Here is a 14,395-nt window from a genome sequence, read left to right as displayed (position 1 = left end):
ATTGATTCATAGGTTGTCGTTGGTTGCTCTGTGTGAATTTTTTTTTGTTCGTTATTGTTTTTTTTGTCATAAACCAGGCTTTGGTTTTCTCTTTAGAATTATTCCTTATTTGTCATGCCGGAACCTTTTAAAGCTTACTATACTGTATGGGTTTTGCTTATTGTTGAAGACCGTACAGGGCATAATGGTTGTTTATATCCTCCTGTTTTGGTCTCTGGCGGATAGTTGTCTCATTGGCAATACACATCTACTTATTTTCCAATAATACCACAACTACTCATTTTCATATCAAGTAAATTTTCCGCAGCATTTCCGATTGAGCATTTTGTGTAATCAATTATATTTATAGTTTCAACCTAAACCCGTCAGGGAAAACGGTAGTTTTTATTCTTCCATAGGCGACAATACTAACATTTTCAAAATTTACCACTAGTTATGATAAAAAAAAACATAGACAAAACAGTTATGTGTGATATTTGTATTTTATTATTCTATTTTAGAAATTGAAGTTAAATAGAAGCATGACCATCCTCGAACGGAGCTTGTTTATGGTATCCATGCCCACCGTCATTTTACATCAAATTTATCAAAATTTGGAAGCCTTTTCGAATAATTCTCAAGAAAATATTTTAATGTGTTTTGAAATTTAAATTGTAAATATACACACTGTAGTTATTAATAAATGAATAAACAAATATATTATACCCTTATATCCAATCAACCCTTACATCAAATCACAGCTCTCCTAAGTTGACTTCCTTCACCTGCCAACCTAAAGCCAGGAAAATGTAATACTACTTTTTTCCCTTCAGACTATCTAGAATGTCTGTATATATAATAGTGGAAACGTGCACTTTATTTTAAATGAATAAATTGAAATGTGGGTACATGAAACATATAATAAATACTAGTGTCGTTACCTATATATATATATTATATAGACTTTCAAATTACAATGCATTACTTACCCGGTCATTTTAGTTTTTGGTAAATTTTAATGTGTTTGATTTTAAAATGAATGTCATACAGATCTTCTGTCTATTGAATGTTTACTGGAGAGGTTTTATCTCGAAATGGAACCACACTACTGGATACAAAACTGATTTAGGATTAGTTGTTGGTTTCTACAACGTCCAGAGGTAACTTGCTAATTTCTCTTAAAGGTTATCAACAGTTCATACTAATGTTAAATGCTAATGCTATAAGACTTACAAAATGAAGGTTTGTAACTTAGTTCAAATGCTAGAGTATACCTGAAGGTTTTAAATTATAATCGGGTGTTTAGTTGAAGACCATATGGTGATATCTTATGTGGTTTTTGTTTTTTGTTTATGTTTGTTTGTTTGTTGTTGCTATTGTTTGCTTTTGTTTGTTTTTGTTTGTGTTTGTTTTTCATTTTGTTGTTTTTTTGTTGTTTTGTTGTTTTTTAGGGGATCTTTGACGTATACACAACATCTATTTCTATTCCCCAAAAGCTTGTATATCATACTGTTTTCAACCAACTGCATGCTTTTTACTGACGGAGAGAAAAGGAAAGTTCTGTTTATGGTAGTGTTACATTCTGTTTTTAGTCCTACTGTCTATTTACCGAATAGTCCTACGTCTGAGGTATCTTGTATTGTGCTGATGCAAAAATACTGACTAAAACAAAGAAAATGTGATACCTTCGCATTTAAATGATTACATAAATTTTACGGAGCGAAATTATCCTTCAGGCGAGCAAGCAGATAAATTTTCATCATATAGTTACAAAACCCTTGAATACTTATCAGATTAATCATTTTTCTTAAATTTATTTAAATTTATTTACTTTATCTTTTATTCTTTTTTTTCCTTTTTTTTGTGAGGGGGGAGGGGGGTGGCTATTTTTAGTTTCGCAAATGTTATCAATATTGGTTTGATGTAGCGGATAATATCACCAGCGGATATCCTTACAAGATATGACAAACGAGAAATTGACTTACTGCAATTTTCCCGCGTCAGAGGAAGTTTGATTATTCTATTCTAATCAAGACTGGTTGATTAACTATGCTTCATATAACAAGAAAGTTAATCAAGGTTGCTTTCTTAGGCAGAAATCGATTCATATTTGTTTGCATACCTGAATTTTTAACAAGAACTAGCTTAATTTAATACAAGATCAATTTAATAAGACGCCAGTTTAACTGAATATGGCTGTTCATCCTTGTTGCTGGTAAAATTAATTTTCTCCATCGTGATGTTGTGTATTTAAATAAACTAGACTCGTTAGTCCGACAGTGATGGATAACTCTAGCCAATAGTTCACAATTAAGCTCCTTCATTCAACTGTATTTAGCGAAAGGTTAACAGAAATTCTGGCCCTCGTGTGTCAGTCATTAAACAAATTAGAGAACAGAATCAGTACAACCAAAATCATGTTCTACTCGGATCTGATTGAACAAGATTGATTCACATATCTTACTGCATGAAATTCCGGAATATAAAATATTCTTGTGCACTTTTCAGCTTTTTTTTTGGAACACATTTTACAGAAAGCAATCAATGAACAACACAATGTTGGAACATTTATACACTATATAATTTGTAATTTTCTTTTTAATTTCTCATTATAAGCACATGCTTTTATTATTTTTCTTCATGAAATGAAATACAGAAACATAAAAGGCTATATTATTACAGGGTCGTGTTTACAAAATGAATATCAAAGCTGGGTGAAGGCTATTATTATCGTTTTTATATCATGATTTCAAATATCGCGAAATTCATTATTCCGAAGGAAAGTATTGATTGCAGGTTTTATATGCAAAACTTATACCTTCGGTAAAATGAGATATATCACCGAATATATACGTCAAAAAAGTTCTTAAAAAAATATAAAAAATGAAATAAATGAATGAATAAATAAACCTTTACTATACAGGCCATATTCGGTTTGTAAACATATATACTGATATGAATATATTAAAAGGGGTATTTTTCTATTGTCAGCAATATATTTGAAAATAACTCTCGCAACTACTATCACTCCTGATTTTATCCACGTTTTTACAGTCAGGAAGAATTTATTTGATGTAGTTGTGTTTTGGCTTGCATTCTTAGATATTAATCATAGCGTTTGTTTAAGTAGATTTATTCTTTTTAAATTGTCATAAAATGCGAGTGAAATAAATGTTATAGATTCTTATCGTTTTTTATATGCACATATTGTTGAAATTTATGTCATGCAATTTCACAATAAAAAACAATTTTCAATACCAATTTTAATCTTTACTATATTTTTTTTACTGGTAGTTTAAAGTTGCTATTCGCTTCAAGATAATAATATTTCATTTGTTCAAGACAAGATACATTGCAAGTTAGTCAAAATAATATCATTTCTTTCCAAAATACACGTACAAATATGTCCTACTCATGTAAATTATCTGCAGCATACTTTTTACTGACAGTAGAATGTTTTAGAAATTAATGTATATAGTGCTGATAATCAGAATGTATTCTCAATTATGTTAAATAACTGATCAGCTGATGAAGCGTTTTGGTAAAGCTAAACAGGCGTTCTCAAAAAGCTTCATTTACAGCGAGCAACAAATATCATAGAAATATCTATATCGCAAGTTTTATTCTGGCGATTAAATGCCAATAGTATTTGTTTTACATTCGTACAATATGTTTCAATGCCTTCGTTTTGTTCATATACAATTTCTAGATTTCTAAATGTTTCACTATATAGTTTTTGACACAAGACGGATGAAGAGAAAACAATGCTTTTAAAAATATAGCGAAATAATATTTAATATCATATATAAATAAAGTCTTCATAGAAACTAGGATTAACGCCAGACGCGCGTTTCGTTTACAAAAGACTCATCAGTGACGCTCGAATCAGACAAGTTAAAAAGGCCAAAGTACTAAGTTGAAGAGCACTGAGAACCGAAAATTCCAAAAGGTTTTGCCGATTAAAGATAATGTTTTTTTTTTTCATTCAACAACAAATTACACTTCTGCTGTTAACAATGTTTTATAAAGCTACTGTAATCTATTCATGGGGTAGAACATCCTTAGTATTTCGAAAGTTTTGTAAATAGTTGATTAATAACTATGACCATATCAATGATAATTTACACAACATTGTACTCTTTATGTGAGTTCGTCAACAAGATAATTGATTGTCAGATGTCTTACCGAGCACATGAAACAAGAACTACGGACAATGATGTCCAGTGCGATTAACAAAAGTGTAGGAGGGATGACTATGACGATTATATCCAGGTGACATATAATTCATACCATAAATGACACGACGGGTGCCAGTAATGGAGCAAGAACTCTTTTTCTACCAAATTTTCCCAATACAGTCCATGGCATGCACGTGCTCATTGCCTTGGTTTATAACGCTTAACGGAATATTTACCAACCAAGAAATATATTTGCCAACATTATGTTGCATTTTGAATGAGTCTCTTTGTTCAATTTTTCAAGATACCCATTATCGTATCAAATCATATACCGAATCTGCTTTTTGTAATGTAACAAAAGATGTTTTGACAAAAACATTATTTTCAACCATTGATATGAAATAGAGGTTAATACCCGTCTTGCACAGCATTTAAAATTGCTTGTTATAACTTTTAAGCGATACCACAGTAATGTGCATCTGCCATGGTCGATAATGTTTAAAGGTAAAAGCAATTGAATGTGCTAAAATAATTTGTAAACATGTGTAAATATGCTAAAGACTTCCCTAAATTAGTGCACAGCACGTAATAAAATATGTTCAACATTAATTCAGAACTTGCATCTGTGTAAGACGTTATTCAAACAATCAATGAAGGAATCTTCCATCTAGCTTGCCATTGGTATTTTCTATAACCCCCGTGGGATTCCCTGTATTCTATGCTTTGATTGAAGTAAGATCTGTTTTCGGTAAAATCATTGCCGCCAATCAATACGGTAAGAAGTTCCTGATGTCATCTTCGGCCAATTTTAATATTTCAAATCGAACTAAGTACGGACTGTCAATAAAATGACTGTAATTTCAGCAGAACTTTATTCACTGAGGAATGGATTTCCTATCCTATAACAGCAGACAAGGATCATCTGACATTTTATAGTTTAATTAATTTTGACTTCTTGGTAGTTACAGCATCAATGGAATAATTTTGGATTCGTTCTGAAGAGAAACAATTTTAAAAACTCTTGCATTGTTGTTGTTTCTTATTCCCCTAATTGACATAATACAAAGGCAAACTGCTTTAATTCATGCAATTCCCCCATAAAAGTATTCCCATTTGAAAATCAGATAATCCACCATAACATCTTATTCTGAAAATTACAGTAATAAGATTCCTGTAAGATAACAATGTTAAATACACTTAAAGCGAAGAATAAATCAAAGCTTACATGGATTTTTATTATTTTGTTTGAATTCAGGGCAATGCTTTATGTTAAGTTAATTGGTTGGAGAAATGGATTAACAATGGAATACTTGATTTTTGCCTAGAAACTATTCCAGGATAATTTCAGTTGTGCACATTAAGTGACATATAAAACGTGACTCAATTGTCCTCCATATGAAAAACCCTGTCGAGGTCTGATCAAGTTAATTCATTATTTTATCCAAACTTATCCCTTTCTTTCATCTTCATCGCAGTCATTATTCCAGCACTATCCGAACAACGCTAGAAATTTCTAATGTATAGTCTACTATCTCTTCTCTTTTAAGAGTACATATTTCTTCTAAAATACGCCTTGACTAAGACCTTGGTCATAAAAAAGAATGTGTTCATGTAATTACATTTACCGCTGTTTTACATACAACCGACACTCACATGGTGACAACACGTGTCTTTCCCTATATATATACACTTATTTCTTCTAAAATCTACTCAATTTTGAAATTATATTTTAGTTTAAACATTTTATGTATGCCCCCAATTAACCTTTTTTGCGATTAAAAATATGGCATTCCTTTGCTCACTTTGTTTGGTTGATTTAGTTATAATGCATCTGATTCAATGATGTGTGTGCAACATTTGAACGAGCTCACAGTATGCTCCGAGTAAACGGACTCGTTTGTACGCTTGGTATAGTCTAAATCGACTGCAAATATGATACGTGTAGGTTGTATTCATCTCATTTATGATGTACACATCTGAAAATATCATGGAAAAGTATCTAGGCAAAAATCAATTTATTTTCATTTTCACAGATGACGACGGATATGTTCCTATTGTCGTAACTACAATACGGTCCCTTTTCCCCGAATGTGACCTACCGAATTAGACTTATCACCGGGTTTGTACTTACATGAGCAACACGACGGGTGCCACATGTGGAGCAATATCTGCTTACCCTTCCGGAGCACCACCTGGGATCACCCCAGTTTTTGGTGGTGTTTCGTATTGCTCAGTCAATGGTCTTGTTGTGAAATACATAGGAGTTTCCCATCGTTTGGAAATTTGCTGTGTACCTAAACTTGTAACGTTAATTGGGTTTTACTCATTATAGTTTTCTATGCTGTGTTTGTGTACTGTTTTGTCTGTTTGTCTTTTTTTTAGTTAGGCGTTGTCAGTGTTTTTTACTTGTGAGTTTGAATGTCCCTTTGGTATCTTTCGTCTCTCTTTTTTGAAGCCTTAACTGGTACGACAGGTGAATAATTACAAAAAATATAATCCCGAAACTCGGGTTGGACAGTGCATAAACCCAATTAACGTTACAAGTTTAGGTACACAGCAAATTTCCAAACGATGGGAAACTCCTATGTATTTCACAACAAGACCCAGATGTTTTGTGGTAATCCGAGGCGAATATCATTAAAAATGTTGTAATGGAATTAGCCGTTGCAATGGTCTTGATAAGTACTGATTTCCATCTTTAATTTAGAAATGGGTTAACCTCTTTGCTTGAAACCAAACCAATAGATCTTAAACAAGCAGTAAACATGTCCTTATGTCTTTTTTCAATATTTTTGTTCTGTAATTCATGTCTCCCTTTGGAGGCGTATATTTTGAAGAGAAAGTTACTGCAGCAATGAAATGTGATAGAATACAATTTAAACACTAATGGATTGCACGAAGATCTTATTTAGATTGTATCGGGTCCTATAGAGACCCATGCATCATGTCAGTCTTAAAGGCTGTTGTTTTACTATTGATCTTCGAGATCAGTTATCACAATTGTTAGTGTACTGCATTGGCATTTTAATTTAATTACAACTTAATGAAATCAAATTATACCTCTCAAAATGATAGAAGTAATTTAAAACAAAGACAATATGTCAAATTGGTCTTGGATAGCACGAGGAAGTCAAACAGATAAGTGTTCTGTCTCTGTTCTGAGTATTGATCGTGAATGACTAATAATACAGTAACCTTTGCCATATTTGGGGGATTATGTATAATGATAATTCAGAACTTACATAAAACACACAAAAATCTCTTGTTCCAGAAACAATGCATACACATTATAATTATAGAAATAAACAGATATTGTATGATTGTCCATGAGACAACTCTTGCATCAGAGACCAAGTGACGTAGAAGTTAGCAACATGTATATATTGTTAGAACAAGCCAAACATAATTCAATCTGTTTCAGTCCGAATCACATTCCATGAGTTTGGCGAATAGCATATTGAAATGTTTTTTTCAATTCTTAAAAGAATGTTATTGAAGCTTTAATAACAGGACCTGAGATTATTTAGTATGTCTTTATCAATACTGACAAATGATCAAGGTTGCAAAGACTTCCGGTCTTATTACTCATTGAAAGTCAAAATACGGCAATAAGTCGCCTTCGGTAATGTCACAATCGAAGAATACTAGTATAGGACGGGATTGTGGTGACGACAAGGGGAACATATTCGTGGTCATCTGTGACACAGTTATTTCACAACAACGAACCATCATGACTTTATGTAAACTTTACAATTTGGAACCCTTGATGCAGTAGCTTCCCTGTACGCAGTAACCCTCTATCAAGGACATCATGATAGGAAACACAAACCCTAGAATATCGTATCAACTAGGAAATGGTTTCAACTCCCTCGGGCAAAGTTGACCTTAGATGGATTTAGCTAATATGTTTTCGTCCTTTTTGATCATATAGCTCTTCAAGGGTCTCGATTCTTATACATCCTTCGTTTCTCAAATATTCATCTTTAAGCGTTCCTGATGAAGGTAAATTAAGAAAAGAGCTTCAGACGCATAGAATTTATAAATTGTTGTTAAAATTTTTTTAAATCTAAGTTAAGATATGAAACATACTTAATCATCCTTTATTTCAAATTTACTGGGATTGATGCATTCTAGTCACGAAACTTTAAATTATTCAGTGAAATGACATCATCTATATAGCTGAATGTGAAGTTAAAGGTTAATGCCAGCTTTTCATTTTTCTTGAGAAGCTTTTGTAGGAAGTCTACCTCCTAAGAATAAACGAACAATATGAAATTAAATATGTCTCCTTTGGATATGGTATGATTCCCAAAGGAGACAAGTGTTGATTAAAGCTAATAATACTGACCAGAAAATTCACACCTCGATTTCATCACATAAATTGTAAATCAACTTAAACATTCTAGAAATAAACAACGACAAAATTGTTCGAAGTCTATTATTTACTTATATAACGCACCTCTTTGTTTAGATCAATACATATCTTTGTTTATAGGCCTTTAGACAAATAATTGTCGCAGAAGAAAAACTGTTTACAACAATAATGGAAACCCATAAACAGACTAAAATCATCTTTATATAAAAGCAAATTGTCCTGAACCACTAAGTCTAGACCCACAAATCGATGGAAGGTGAAAGAAATCAAAATAAATGAAGTTTGTATGTCGGAATAATAGTGATTTACTCCTGTTGTCTGACAATGCTAGAAAGGGGGAAAATATACCAATACCTAAATTCTCCGTTGATGAATTTAGAAATTATTTACGAAACGAAGGTTTGAACTAACTCGGGCAAAGCTGACCTTAGGTGCATGTATTTGGCTTTTCTTTTTATGTCCCTTTTAGTCATATAGCTCCTCTGGCACTCAAGTTTGTATACATACATGGCTTTCAGTATTTAGGATTTTAGCACTACTGAAGAAGTTTAGTCAAGCTTCGGACGCACCAATTTACATCGTGTTATTTTCACTGTAGAATGATAATATTTCGATGAACGCTTCGTGGCAAATTTTACAACAATCCATAAGAAATGTCTTAAGAAAATGAGAATAACTCTTTGTAGATTCGTGGCTCCGAAGCACGTTTCTGGATTCTCCTGCATCAGGAACGCTCAAAGCCAAATATTTGAAAGCCAAGGATATTTGAGTACCGAAACAAGTGAAGAGTTATATGAGTTACATAAAAATGAAAGCCACGTCGATCTAAGGTTAAATATTCAAAACCATCTCGAATAGACAAAGTAATAGAACCCATAAAAGAACGCACTGAACACCTAGTACTTGTTAACGAGATATCATACCGATCAATCGGACTGGAACATATCCGAATATAAATTACTATATAGAATAAAGTTTGAATCAATTCAATTAGATTTGTTGTATGTTGAAACATGTAAAATTGCTATAAAAAAAGAAAAGCAACACGTGAACCCGAAACCGCTGACTGGTCACCAAAAAATTGTTGCTGAATTTTTGTTTGCTTTTGATTTGAAATAATTGACTGTGAATAGAATAAGATAGTGGTGATGTTAAAACACCTTTATTGAAAACATGTAATTGTGTGTAGATTCTTGCACAAGTCAATTGAAAGCAATGTTAGATAGTTGTGAATAGAAAAGTGTATATATAATGCTACTATTTGAATTTACATTTTAAGGCTTGACTATTTTATCTAATACTTGGGAGTGTAAATCATTTTTTCATAATCATATTGCAAATTTCAGTTTCTGCAAAGCGTATGTCTAATGCAAATTGCACAAACCAATCGCAATATAAATTTAAGTTTGCTTTATAATCTGGATGCATTTATTTTATCTATCATATCTTCGTATTTTGTTTCCTGGATGCCTTCAATTATTCTTATACTCGTTCTTGAAGCTGTTTGTACTCATGGTTGATGTTGTATAGATAAATTTAAATTCCAATTTCCATGTGAAGTGAAACCATGTGGCATGCAACTTGTAAGAAGGTTTCGTATATTTTAAGGATTTCTTGAAGTTATTTAAATCAATCCTAATATTCTACAGGAAAACTCGGTTTTGAAGAATATCTTATTTTCAGAAGTTTTATGAATATACCTGAACATACTCTCAAAAGAACCAATTTATTTTAAAAAGATGTGTAGATATAAAAAGATACCAGGATAAAAATGTTGTACGCCAGACGCGAGTTCGGTCTACAAAAGACTCATCAGTGACGCTCGAATAAAAAAAAGTTAAAGAGGATAAACAAAGTACGAAGTTGAAAGGAATTGAGGACCCAAAATTTAGAAACAAAGGTTTTGCCGAATACATCTAAGGTAATCTATTACTGGGGTAGGATATCCTTAGCAATTCGAAAATGTCAAAGTTTATAATAGGACAGTCACTCAAAAAAGAAAAAGAAAAGAGAAACAGCTAGAGGTCAGAATACCGTAAGTAATGATGACCATGCTTGAAAGTCACATATGTCTAGCCCTTGTCGCCGTGTCCTGAATTTAGATAAGAAAAACGAAAATCCACATTGCGCGCAAGAAATAGTAAATGCATGGAAATCATACTCTAGATAAGAATACGCATTTGCATCATCATATATATCAATCTTGGCTCATAGTTGAATTCGGATGTCAAACTACCTACCACAATTAAGTTTTTTGATTTCAGATTCATTGCCATTTAATCCGGAATGTGTGTGAACGCAAACCAATAGTGTGTCGTGTGAACAGGGTGATAATTATGTAAATGAACCAAGACGCGTAGAATAGCTGGTCAACACAATGAATACAGTTTTAAAAATCGTACCATATTGCAAAGATTTAGATGTTTTAAGGTTGAACTATTAAAAACAAAAACAAAAAAAAGAATTCAAAATTTAATTATTTACATACATTCCTGTTAATGAATCTTTTCCGAAAATTCTGAATTTTAATATCAATAAACACAAACGTCAAGTATTTACTGATGGACATTTTATTTATCAAATCAATCTCTTCTTACTCTCTAACGTTCCACTATATGAATATATTGCTATACAAAATATAAGCAGAGACTTAATTATATATCTTTATTAAAACAGTATAATGTAGATAACTACCTGTATAAATTATCGAACATTTCGAATCTGTTTTCCGGAAATATCCGAATGGCTCATAGAAGCTTCTAGCCTGGGATCCTGGCTCAATGATCGACGAAGTATTAGATTGGGTCAGGTTGCCAGGCTAAGAAGCTTCCAAAACCCTGAGGGGTTAACGCAAAAAATGACAAACTGTATTTTGAAATATATATTTCAATAATTCAAATTTCCAGTAATAAAGTTCTAACATATATATATATTATGAAAATTTTGTTTACATGCGCTTGAACTCTTCTCGAAATCCAGCGATGTTTTAAATATTTAGTTTTTTTTGGCGGAATAAGCCGTTCTCGAGAGTTTAGACGACTTTAAACACGTGTGTGACAAATCAAAAGACATGTTCGATTCAGAATATATATATTTATGATGTCAATCAAATTACAACTATAAGATTTTGAAGTAGAAAACATAAAAATGTGGTGGAATGAAAACGAATAAAATGATAACTGGGGTACACGTCAACAAGCGATACAGCAACCAAAAGACACAAAAAGCAAAGGACATCAAAAGACCAACAACAACAATGATAGACATGTCTCTATATATTATGTTAGCTCTATAAATCACCCAAAGTAAAAAAAAAAACAAAGCTGTGAACAAAAGTATATGCTATCAACACAAAATTGCCAAATTCAACTACTGACGAATGGAAAAGAACTAGCAGTTTTTCTTCTAGTTGACGTTTAGGACATCCTGGAATGATTTTATCAAACAAAATGGAAGAATGGGAAAATTAGAAACTACACTGTTTGCAACTTTCAGATTGCAAAAATGTAAATAGAAAGTCATACTTAGTAAGAGCGACACTCTTTTTTCAAAATATCTAACGACTAAAAGAGGAGCTTTATATCAGAACCACCAAAGAAAAGAACGTCCAAAGGTTATCATGCGGTCTTCAACTGTGAACCGACGCCAACTTAAACAATATTGGTAAGCCCCAAACGGCTGCAGGAAATACGTTAAGTGTTTTGAAGCCAGAAGTGGAAGTTATAGCCACTAAATTTGTTCATTATTTATTCAGATAGCCATGTATGTAATATGACATTGCTATCATTCTGAATGTAGACGTTATGGTTCTCACTTTAAATCATATTTGTATTGTTGAAGCCATGTAATAATTGACATAAAATTGATTAAAAGCTATAAAACTTGTTTGTTTCCAGAGTTTCTCAAAATAAAGTTTCGTTTTTCAGGTTATGAAAAATATTAAAAGGCTTCTTTTTCTGATTAAATAGTTTTTCGTTAATTTCATTTTGAAATATATACTGTGAGACTGTTTTTATTTGATGTTGTTTTATTACGAATGGTTTCAAGTTTAGATTAATTTCTATTGATTACCTTAATTCTGATGTTGAATGTAGTATAACATTTGTTTTTGTAATCTTAATTTAATAATATCCAATAGAAAATCACATATATATCGTTATCTGAAGGGAATGATTGGGTATATACTAAGGATATTAGGAGTTTTACATTTGGATATATCAAAATTTCCAAGGTGATACAATTTTTCAGATACGATGTTTTTGTCGAAATGTTTGGGAGATATTGTATCTGGGAACGGATGTGCAATAATGTTAGTTTAATAAGAGGAAGTCCTCGCAGTATAACTGTAACGAATGGGGACGGTTTGTACGGAGCCCTATTGGTCTCATATAGATATCGAGTTAAGGGTTTTAACGTCAAGCACTGGAAATGTAAAATCTAGCGCTGTAGATGTAACTTCCAGCGCTAAAGATCTGAAATCCAGCGCTGTAGATGTAAAGTCAAGCGCTGTAAATTAAAAGTTAATCGCTGAAGATGTCAAATGCAGATCTGGGGGTGTATAGCGCTACATTTCTAATATTTCTACAGCGCTAGACTTTACATTTTAGTACTGGAGTTTGTATCTTCACCGGTGGACATTAAATATACAGCGCTGAACTTTACAACTCCAGCATTTGACTTTGAACCTCCAACGCTGGACTTTACATCTTCAGCGCTGGACTTTAGATCCAAAGCGCTGGTTTTAACACGCATCTCCAGCGCTTGACTTTAAATCTACAGCGTTAGAATCTACATCTCCAGTGTTTGACTTTAAAAACAACAACTCTTTATCTGTATATGAGACCAACAAGGCTCCGTAGGTTTGCAATACTTTTGGTTTAAGAGTAGGTCCTAGCAGTATAACTGTAACGAATGGGAACGAATGTGCAATAATATTGGTTTAAGAGAATGACCAAGCAAAATGTTTACAATGTTATTTTCCATCGACTTGCGGACTTGGATAAATGAAGGACAAATGAACGTTCCTTAATTTAGTAATTAATTTTAATATAACCTTTTGAAAAAGGCCATACTTGTATATAAATGCATCTAATACCGATCTGCATGAATGAAGTTTGTCAATCGTTTGAATGTTTCCAGTGGTTCGAGACCATCATATTATCTGGCAACTGGTTCATTATTGATATTAGATAGAGAGAAAAATATGTTGTGTATACGTTCATTAGACACCATGATTTGCGATGATGGTTCCATCCATCCGTAACGAAAGAAATTCTTTAAAAATTAATTATAAAAAGTACGAATGAATTTCATACATGCATATAACTAAAAATTGTAAGTCTCACCCTTGAGTGTTACTTCCTCATAAGAACAAGATGTTTCAATTTCATATCTTTTCTTCTTGTGGATGTACTTGAACAAAATATGCCTTTATAAGTGTTTCATATGATTTTCACGTGTTTTGTTATCATGAAGTATATATGGATATGACGATCTTTTGTTAAAATTTTGTAAGACCTAATTATAACATGTTTACATTATGTTCCAGTATAGGCTATAACGACCAGGCGGAAAGTGCTATAGCAAATTTCCATGTGGTAAACTCTCCTTTTTTTATCATATGCGTTTATTTGATCCTTCAATTATTTATTTATGTATCTTTTAAATCAAGGGAGTTGTATGAAACTTATATGATGTGTTCAAAGCTGGAGCGTTTATAAACAGGGGAGTATTATGAAACTACCACACCGATATTATAGATTAAATTTTTCTATAATAACTGGTTTGTATTGTACATTATCTATGCACAATGGTATGGACCAAATGTTGTCGGGTTGAAATTTATAAAAAAAATAGTTTTATA

At 32.2% G+C, this 14,395-nt stretch overlaps 1 protein-coding gene across 1 annotated transcript in view; it reads right to left on the bottom strand.

The window, feature by feature from the left end:
* Positions 1-13,938, bottom strand: part of LOC127726565 (uncharacterized) — a 62,351-nt gene extending 48,413 nt beyond the window's left edge. The window contains exon 1 of the mRNA XM_052233988.1: positions 13,878-13,938. The gene's annotated coding sequence lies outside the window, so the exon portion shown is untranslated. The remainder of the gene's footprint in view (positions 1-13,877) is intronic.
* Positions 13,939-14,395: the final 457 nt, after the last annotated feature.

The sequence above is a fragment of the Mytilus californianus genome, unplaced genomic scaffold (genome assembly GCF_021869535.1).
Source record: "Mytilus californianus isolate M0D057914Y unplaced genomic scaffold, xbMytCali1.0.p SCAF_1, whole genome shotgun sequence".
Lineage (NCBI taxonomy): Eukaryota > Metazoa > Mollusca > Bivalvia > Mytilida > Mytilidae > Mytilus > Mytilus californianus.
This window is presented reverse-complemented; position numbering and strand designations above follow the sequence as displayed.